Genomic DNA, 8919 nt, shown 5'->3' with positions numbered 1-8919 from the left:
TTCCCAGTTACCGGTCCAAGCTTCCACAGACCTGCATTCTCTTATTCCCTTATATCCCTGTTTCCTCACCTTTTCCCAGAAAACTGTAGATCTGCTGCAACTCTCAGTTCTTTTAAATCGCAGCTGAAGACTTTTCTGTTTGTTTTCTTTCATTAAACCATATTGAGGGTTAATATTTTACACTGCACTGTTACTTTTATTCTCTTGTTTTATCTGTCTTATTCCCTTTTTAGCTTATTTTTATTTCTAAATTTAACACCTTTTAATTGTTTTTATATGTCTTTTTACTTTTGTTGCTTTTATATTCTGTTTTAATGCCTTTTAAGCACTTTGAATTGCTTTGTTGTTGAAATGTGCTACACAAATAAACTTGCCTTGAGTGTCTGCAAATGGATTCACCTGCTCGGCACCACTGAACAATTACAGTATAAACAAAAATGAGCATAAAAAATGCTCTCACTGAAACAAAATTTGTTGAGGACATATCCTCCTTTGCAGCGATGCTTTCTGCTCATTCAGACTATGATCACAGAACTATGCATACATCTGATAATGCATCTTTATTTGTTAATTTTGTCCCATTGATCTGGCACTTTCAGCCACTGAAAACAGTTTTTTGAAGAGCACCTCTAAAGTGGATAACTTGATTTATTGATTTATTGAATGGGACAGTGTGCGGTTTGAAACATTAAAGACACGCTGCACCAGAGTTGGCTTGAAGCTAATTTGCACGCTTTTCAGAAAAGGTGGATATATAACACTCTTGTGACAACATCTGTAATAAGCTATACTGACGCACAACATATGTGATCACAGAGGGAGTTGGAAGCCAGGCGCCAGGCATACATCGCTGCCAAAAGGCAAAGAAACATTTTCAGTGTTTGCATTCTTGTGAGGTTCCTTCTACGGGCTGGGAAAACGTTCCACACAAAGTCACAAGGATCAACAGCACTTGTTGTTCCTGCCAGCTTGAGCTTAAAAGTGCTAATCAGAGAAATCATCTGCCAAAGTGTTTTTCTGGAATGAAAACTTGTGGGCACGTTGCTCTGGACGCCGCATAGATGACGGCCGTTGGGTTTAAAGTTGCTTCTGGAACGAGTTGACCACAACTGTCGCCATGTTGTGTATATTGTGTGGGATTGTGTTATAGCACTGTATCCAAAACAAGGGCATGGTGGGGGGGAGGGGGTGGGGTGGGGTGGGGGGGTTGGGGAGAAGAACCAGATGTGGCTACTGGCAGATGGTTCGTGAGGAGATCCTCCAAGCTTGGATAGTGCCCACTACATGACATCAGTACCAGATGGTTTACTCATTAACACCCAACCTCTCAAAACATACAGAAAAGGCTGTGCTGAAAGTCAAAAAGTCGACATACCGACGGCTGCTGCTCTACGGCACAAGTGTTGGATGATGGCAATTAAGCCTAATTAGTCAGTGTAACAACATTATCCAGTCCTCGCTGTTCAGGCCAAAAGCAAGACGTACATTTTAAAAATACTGCGCATCCACTTTGAATTTAAATAGCTTGTAAGGATGAAACCAAGGAATCCAGTTACAGTATCTGAAGTCTCTATTTTTTTATAAAATATGTGATAAAACTTCTCACTACGTTGCCATCTCTACAGTGATAGAGCTTGGCACACTTGTCTGCTCCACTACAGTTTGATCCATGTGTTGTGACGCCTGCAGCGTCCTGGTTTGGCCCCCCACCATCAGGTGACCAGTAGGTATTAACAGCATAGCCTGTCGTTTTTTACAGTCTCAATACAGAGAAGAAAACACTTTAGTGACATAAAGGCGAGGTAACTGAGACAGGAACGCACAGATGAGCATAAATAATTACTGTCAATATCTGATATATATACATTCCCCTCTCAATCACTTATGTTACTTTTTGCTGAACATTTCATTATTCATCCTCAAAAAAATGCAAACTTTGTAAGAGTTAATGGAGCATCAGTGCTTACACAAGCTTTTCTGTAGCCTACTTGATATATCAATCATCATAGTCTTTGTTTTAATTTAGACTAGAAGTGAAGAATCTTGTTCAGTATGACTTCAGATACCAGACATATTAATTTAAACGTCCTCATACCTCCATAATATGTTTTTTTTTAATAATATCCAGTCATATTTATGAGTAAATAAATTGCAAAAGATTTATTTTCCAGCAGTAAAGCAAATATGTTTATGAAGAACTTTAATATAGATCAGAAAATTCCACTTCTCATAATAAAGGAATTCCTTTTAAATGAAAGTTGAATGTACGTCGTGAGCTGTTTACAATCCAATCACTGACTGTCAAATCCAAGGACGACAGACAAAACACAGTCAAGACAAACAAGATAACTGCTTAATAAGAGTAGACGTTATGTTTATAGACCAGATCCTGTCTTCAACCCTTCTGTTGACCCTTCATGACAAACGTCTGAGCAGCTGTTGTACTGAAGAGCTGAGAGCTTTCACCGGAGCTAATAAGTGTTTATAAGTGTTTGATAGGTTTCTATTCTCCCCGATTACAGTTCTTGGCAAAAAAAAAACCAACAACTCACTTTTAACATTATGAAAAGTTTGCAAAAATATGACACAGCCTGTAAACACTAACGTGGCTCCACACAGTTCATGAGAAACAGATGTTTCAGTTCACTCAGAGTCAAGAACCTCCTCCATCTCTCCTGATATTCAGCTTATCACAGGGAGGAGGCGGGACGCGGTGTGTTGTTTCAACTCCGGCTTTAAGACATTTCAAACAATATCATCGACAGCTAGGAGATGTCGTAACGGCTGAAGCCCCTGAAAAATCCAGCCAGGAATTACTGGAAATTCAAACAAAACATGAGAATAAGGAGACAAAACTCAGATTTTGTGTCTTGCATTGCAGTAGATTATACATGTAACTTTGCAGACAAATATAATTGTTTTAAAATCACTGCTTTTTACTTTGAAATCGCTGCACTTAGCATCAACCTTTGCTGACGGTACACAGCAGGTTATTTAAATATTTTTATGCACACACAAACAACTGAAAAAATCCCATCGGGACTAAATTAACTCTTAGATATTTCTAATGATACACAAAGCCAACAAAACTGGGAGTCAAAAATAACTGCAGGCAACTTCTGAACACAACACCGTGTTAGAATGTAATGCAACACAAAATGCAGCAAAAGTGGCTTATTCTTAAAATAAATCTAAAAATAAATATGCTTGTGAAGTAAATTGCCATATCTATTAGGGGTGTGTCCAAATACAAATACATTATTCGGCAAAGCACAAATAGTGGCTTTTATATGAACATTTGTTTCATACAAATATTTTAAAAGTTATTTGTTGGGGGTGTTCCCCAGAGATAAAGCTGAGCTACTGACACAAGCAAAGTGCTGCAAAGGGACTCTCCATCACCTGTTGTTCCCCTTCTCCTTTAAACAAAGTTAGGTTGTAAATAATAGGCAATAAATGAAAAGTGAAAAGCAATAATTGCCTTTGAAGTTCCTCCCTACATGTTACGTGTTGTGCTGTCTGTGTGTTATGGGTGTATAAATAGGTAGAGGTCTGTCTGCAATGAGGTGATGAGTAAAGTTTTATCTCAGTAGTCAGCGCAGTCGTCTATGATCTGGGAGACTCCAGTTCAAGACCAGATGTGGGGACCTCCTTCATAAGGTAGTTTATTTATGGACACTTATTGTAACACTTTAATTTTCTAAAATTAAAAATGTGATAAAAACAAAAACAGGATTTTTAAGCCTCTTTCCACTTTTATTCAAACACAAATACAAGTATGAATAATTTTGCTGCCTCAACAAATACAGATACAGATACTGGGATCTCTGCACATCCCTAATATATACACATACATATGTCTACTTTACATTTGTTTCGAATGTAATACTAATAGCAAAGTTTGTATCTGTGACGAAGTTCAGGTCAGGTTCTGGAGAACAGGATGACCCAATTCAATAAATCAGTGCTGAACATTTCAGTGAAGGATCCAGGAAGTAAGATAATGATTGGTGGTTCAATTCAGCGGAAAAGGGGGCAAGGCCAAGATCAATTCTTTATCCAGCAGCAGAGCTGTTCTGAGAAAAAGAGAAATGGCATCATGACCAACTCCAACTATCATCTACAGGGTAATTGGGTATCATTTCCTCAGACTGTGCAGGACGTTCTAGAGAGCTATCCCAGAGGGGAAACTGAGCTAAGCCTTAAACAAGCCCTGAAAACTGCAGATTGAATGATCATCCATGGGTTTAACTACAAAAAGAAGACTCTGTTATAGCTGGCAAGAGATACTTTTCAAAATAATCCCCCAGTATGTGCTATCACTGAAATACATTAACCATTTGTCTCAAAGTTGAGATTGAGGTCAGGGTGACAACAAGTAGGTGATACTCTGGTTTTTCTGTTCGTCGATGGTGGCTAATATAGAGGCTAATAATGGACTTTTAGTTGTTACTGGACTGCACTCAACAGAACCGTCATTAGCTGGATTTAATCAGGCTTGCGTGAAGAATGCCTCAATCTGGATAAGCAGACTTTTTCCCTCCCAAACAAAACATTGGCCCAAATCGTTCTTATACTGTTTCAGATGTCTTGAATGCCGTCGTTCATCACGCAGACATCGGAGGGAATGTGCCAAAGCAACAGTTTTCATCTGCATAAAAAACAATATTAGATTATTTTTTCATCAGTGGGAGACTTCAAAATAATACCGAGGGCAGATTGTTGATTGCTGCCTAAGGTTTATGTGAAGTGATACTTTGATGTGCCTACATCTATTACATCTATCTATTACAGCCTTTGTTTTGTATTCATGCAAACTATCATTTTAATTTAATGTAATTCTATTTATTAAACAGTGTTTGCACTTTTAAAAGAGTAAAATGACAGACATGCATTTGTTCTATTTACTTTGTGTCTCATCCATGTTTAATCAGAGTAATAGAAACATAACAATGTTTTTTGTAATTATTATTATTTTACATCATGTTTGCTCTGTCTACTTTTTACACAACAATGTATCACTGAGTACAGAAGACATAACATTAACTGATGCCATGGTATGAATTTAAACACATTTTTCTGAGATAGCGTTACTTTGTGCAGTTCTGCTGTGAACCACAAAAAAACCACCAGATGTCTGGAAGATGCAACAATCTGATGTGAAGTTCAGTTTTCTGTCTCAGCGTCTGACGGACGACAGTTTAACCACAACATGTCAAATATCCTCCAATCACATTCAAACAAGCTATAACAGCAGCCATGTTGGGAAATCTGATCTCAGAGCTGCTCAAACTGATCATCCGACAACCAGACTGTTGATCGATCAGGTTATTAATTAGATGTCATGAACTCAAATTGCAACTGATCTGAGAGAAATGCAGCTTCATTCTGACTGAGGGTTTAAATCAGGCTGAATGTGTACAGAGTCCGTCTGGTGTAAGAAAACTCCCAGCATCCCCCTTGTCTGTGTGAGGGAAGAACGATCCAGCGCTGAGCTGACTGGTCTCACAGTTTAGTAAAGAAGGGAATAAATGTGATGTGTTATTTTTTAGCATTTGTTCAAAATCCGTTGTTAAAATATTCAATCTCAAGAAAACATCATCATCACAATGAGTGTGTGTTTTTAATTGTAAAATTAAAGACACTGAGGAACGTTTTCCCCACAGTTCAGTTTATTTAATGCAGCAGGAAACTTTAAATAAGGCGCATTTTTGTCAAAAAATCATCAATAGCTGTTTTTTTTTTTTAATTTGGACTGGCAAAAGAAAATTCATATCTACATTCAGACGTGTTAAAAAAATTTTTTTTTTCATTTTTTGCTTTGTAAGTTTCTCATGAATGATTAAATTCCCATTAGTTTGAGTTATGAAATCAGTGCACATTTTAAATTTCAGCAGCAACTTTATCTTGTTGAAATTAGAGACTTTAACTTTTATAAGGCACATTTCTGTCAAAGGAAAAGGAAAATCAAATCATTGATAACTGTTTTTTTTTTTTTATTTTGACTGGCGAAAATTTTAAAGAAAATTCATATCTACATTCAGCCGTGTTAAATATTATTTAATTTATTTCTTACTTTTTTTGCTTTGTAAGTTTCTTATGAATGATTAAATTCCCATTAGTTTGAGTTATGATATCTGTGCATAATTCAAAATTATTTTAGCAACTTTATCTTGTTGAAATTATATTTTTATCCTACTTACAATACTTTAGGATGAAGTCAGTGTAGAGTCTTCATTGAGTACCAAAGACACACAATCAGTTCCTCCTAATTTTTATCATAATCACATTTATAATTTTGATCTTTTGACCCTTGGTTATCTTTTTATAGATATGGGTGTTTCTCATCGTATCAGTTCTGTGTTTATCAGCAGCAATCGAGGCTCATGATCATCATCTCTCTCCTCTCAGTCGCCGCCTTCCTCTGATCTCATCTATCTGCGGCTCAAATTAAATCACTAACTTGATGTCGGCTCCAGCAAAACACGATCACTCAACTGAGTCAGCAGAGTCCCTCAGATTCACTTCTCCGCCAGCGTCGGCGTCTAAATGAAATGCCAATCATTCTGCTTCGCTCCGGAGGGAATTTACAGTCGGACGCGTTTCTGTGTGGCTGCGGGTCACAGCGGCAGTTTGTCAAGTGTGAATTTATTGGCCCTAAAACAAACAACGGGGCCCGTATTTCCTGAAATAGTCCAGTCAAACCAATCGGCTGCCACACAAAGCCAGTGAAGAGATGAAAGATTATAAAAGAGGAAACCTTCACCTTTCTTTCATAGCTTGGAAAGAGGAAAGAGAGGAAATACTTTTTCCTGATTAGATGTGTCCGGTGTTCCCTAAAAATAGTTTTACCACCATCCCATTATTATTCTGTTATTATTCAATTCAATAAACTTTGTTTGTCCCTGAAGAGCAATTCAAATGATCCAATATTTCACCAATAAATCAAAGATTAGAGAAAAAGTCCAAAAACTGAAAACAGATTTGTGTATCAGAACTTTGTTTTTTCTTCTTTCCTCTCCCATTAATCATCTCACCACCCCTCAGATTTATCTGCTGACCCTTTGGAGGGGCCCGACCCCTAGGTTGGGAACCACTGGACTAAACTAGCTAACTGTATGTAAAGTAGTGTAAACTAGCTCCACCTCCAGCAGCTACAACAGTAACATGCTGCTCTAACACTGATGCTTCACTATTAATAATCTAATGATGTCATATATAATAATATATCAGTCAGAGGGACCAAACCACTACTTTTACTGCAATACTTTAACTACATCAAGCTCATAATACTTATGTACTTTTACTGCAATACTTTAACTACATCAAGCTCATAATACTTATGTACTTTTACTGCAATACTTTAACTACATCAAGCTCATAATACTTATGTACATTTACATCAGGAAGTTAGAAGCTGAGATTAAAGATACAAACTGCTTCAGGATCAAATATGTTTCTCCTTCAGACTGTCGAGTAATGAGTAAATGTAAATGTAAATACTTTTACAATGACTAATTTGTAATCAGTAATTAATTACAATTTTCAAATAACTTGTCCAACACTGTTATTAAGGGCCAAGAAATATCTGAACTTTCTTGCCTGATATCAGACAGAATTGTTAACTCTTTAAGCTGAAATTATAACTTCCACATCCGCAAGTACGTCAGGGTCCACTAGGGTCTGTGTGACGTAAATTTTGTCTTCAGAGGGAGTACACGTAGGCTCTGTGCGGACATCTGCGTACCTTCAATTAATGCCGTCTTTCTGTAGACGCTGATCTACTACACATGTGTGGAACGTGTCCTCCAAGCAGATTCAGAAAATAGTATAAACAGAGCTATGTGATGTCAGTCGCCAGAGGAAACGTTGGCGTTGAACATTTCTGCAAACCACAGAAACGTTGAACATCTACATTTCAACACGTGTAATACGTATCATACCAACATTTCTACAAACGTAGCATATTAACATTTCTACCTGTTGAATAATGATGTTTTATGATGTGACGACGCTGTGGTTAAGGTCTGGTTAGGTTTAGGCACAAAGACCACCTGGCTAGCGTTAGGAAAAGATCATGGTTTGGGTTAAAATAAAAATAAAAAATAAAACAAAAACGGCTGATGTCTCACTAAAAACACCCGGTTTTGTCGGTTGAAACGGGAAGCAGACATTGGTTTCGGTTTCAAGGTGGTCTTGAACCGTGTTCCCTGCTGCCAACAAACTTACTAACCATGTTAATATGATACGTATTTCACGTGTTGAAACGTAGACATTCAACGTTTCTGTGGTTTGCAGAAACATTCAACACCAACGGTTTATTCTGGCGACCAGGCTGTGTCCGCAGCTGTCCGTGTTCGCATCCACTCGGGAGTAAATCTGTAGCGTTACACTTCATTTCCAACTTCAGTCTGACATTTGCTTCCACTGTAACCGATTTCCCTGGCAGAGGTGGATTCAATTTTCCCTAATCAATCGCTAGAGACCAACGTATCCATTTGAATCTAACGTATAATAGTATAAGTAGTAATTCCAACATACTGGTTTTGTTGGGGTTTTAAGAGTAGAGCACAGTGAAGTAAAAACAAACTATGATGTCGGGCGACATTGAGAAGACATGCTGTCTATGTAAAATACATTTGTTAATCTAGGGGGGTCAAATCTCCCACGGCGCTTACTGGATAATCAGTTTATCATCCGTTAATCCACCGTTTCATGTCATGATGCCAGAACAGAATCAGTCAACTCAGTGGGAGGATTCAAAGGTCTGAACCAGGCAAAGAGCTTCCAGTTTCCCAGTATAAGCATTACAGCATTAGCAGGGACAAGGAGACCAGAAGTGGACGTTAAAAACTGGGGAAAATGTATGTATATTAATGGATTATGGATAAGTGTCCATATATATAAAATGATGGACGT

The sequence above is a fragment of the Thunnus albacares genome, chromosome 12, assembly GCF_914725855.1.
Source record: "Thunnus albacares chromosome 12, fThuAlb1.1, whole genome shotgun sequence".
Lineage (NCBI taxonomy): Eukaryota > Metazoa > Chordata > Actinopteri > Scombriformes > Scombridae > Thunnus > Thunnus albacares.
Note: the sequence above shows the minus strand (reverse complement) of the source record.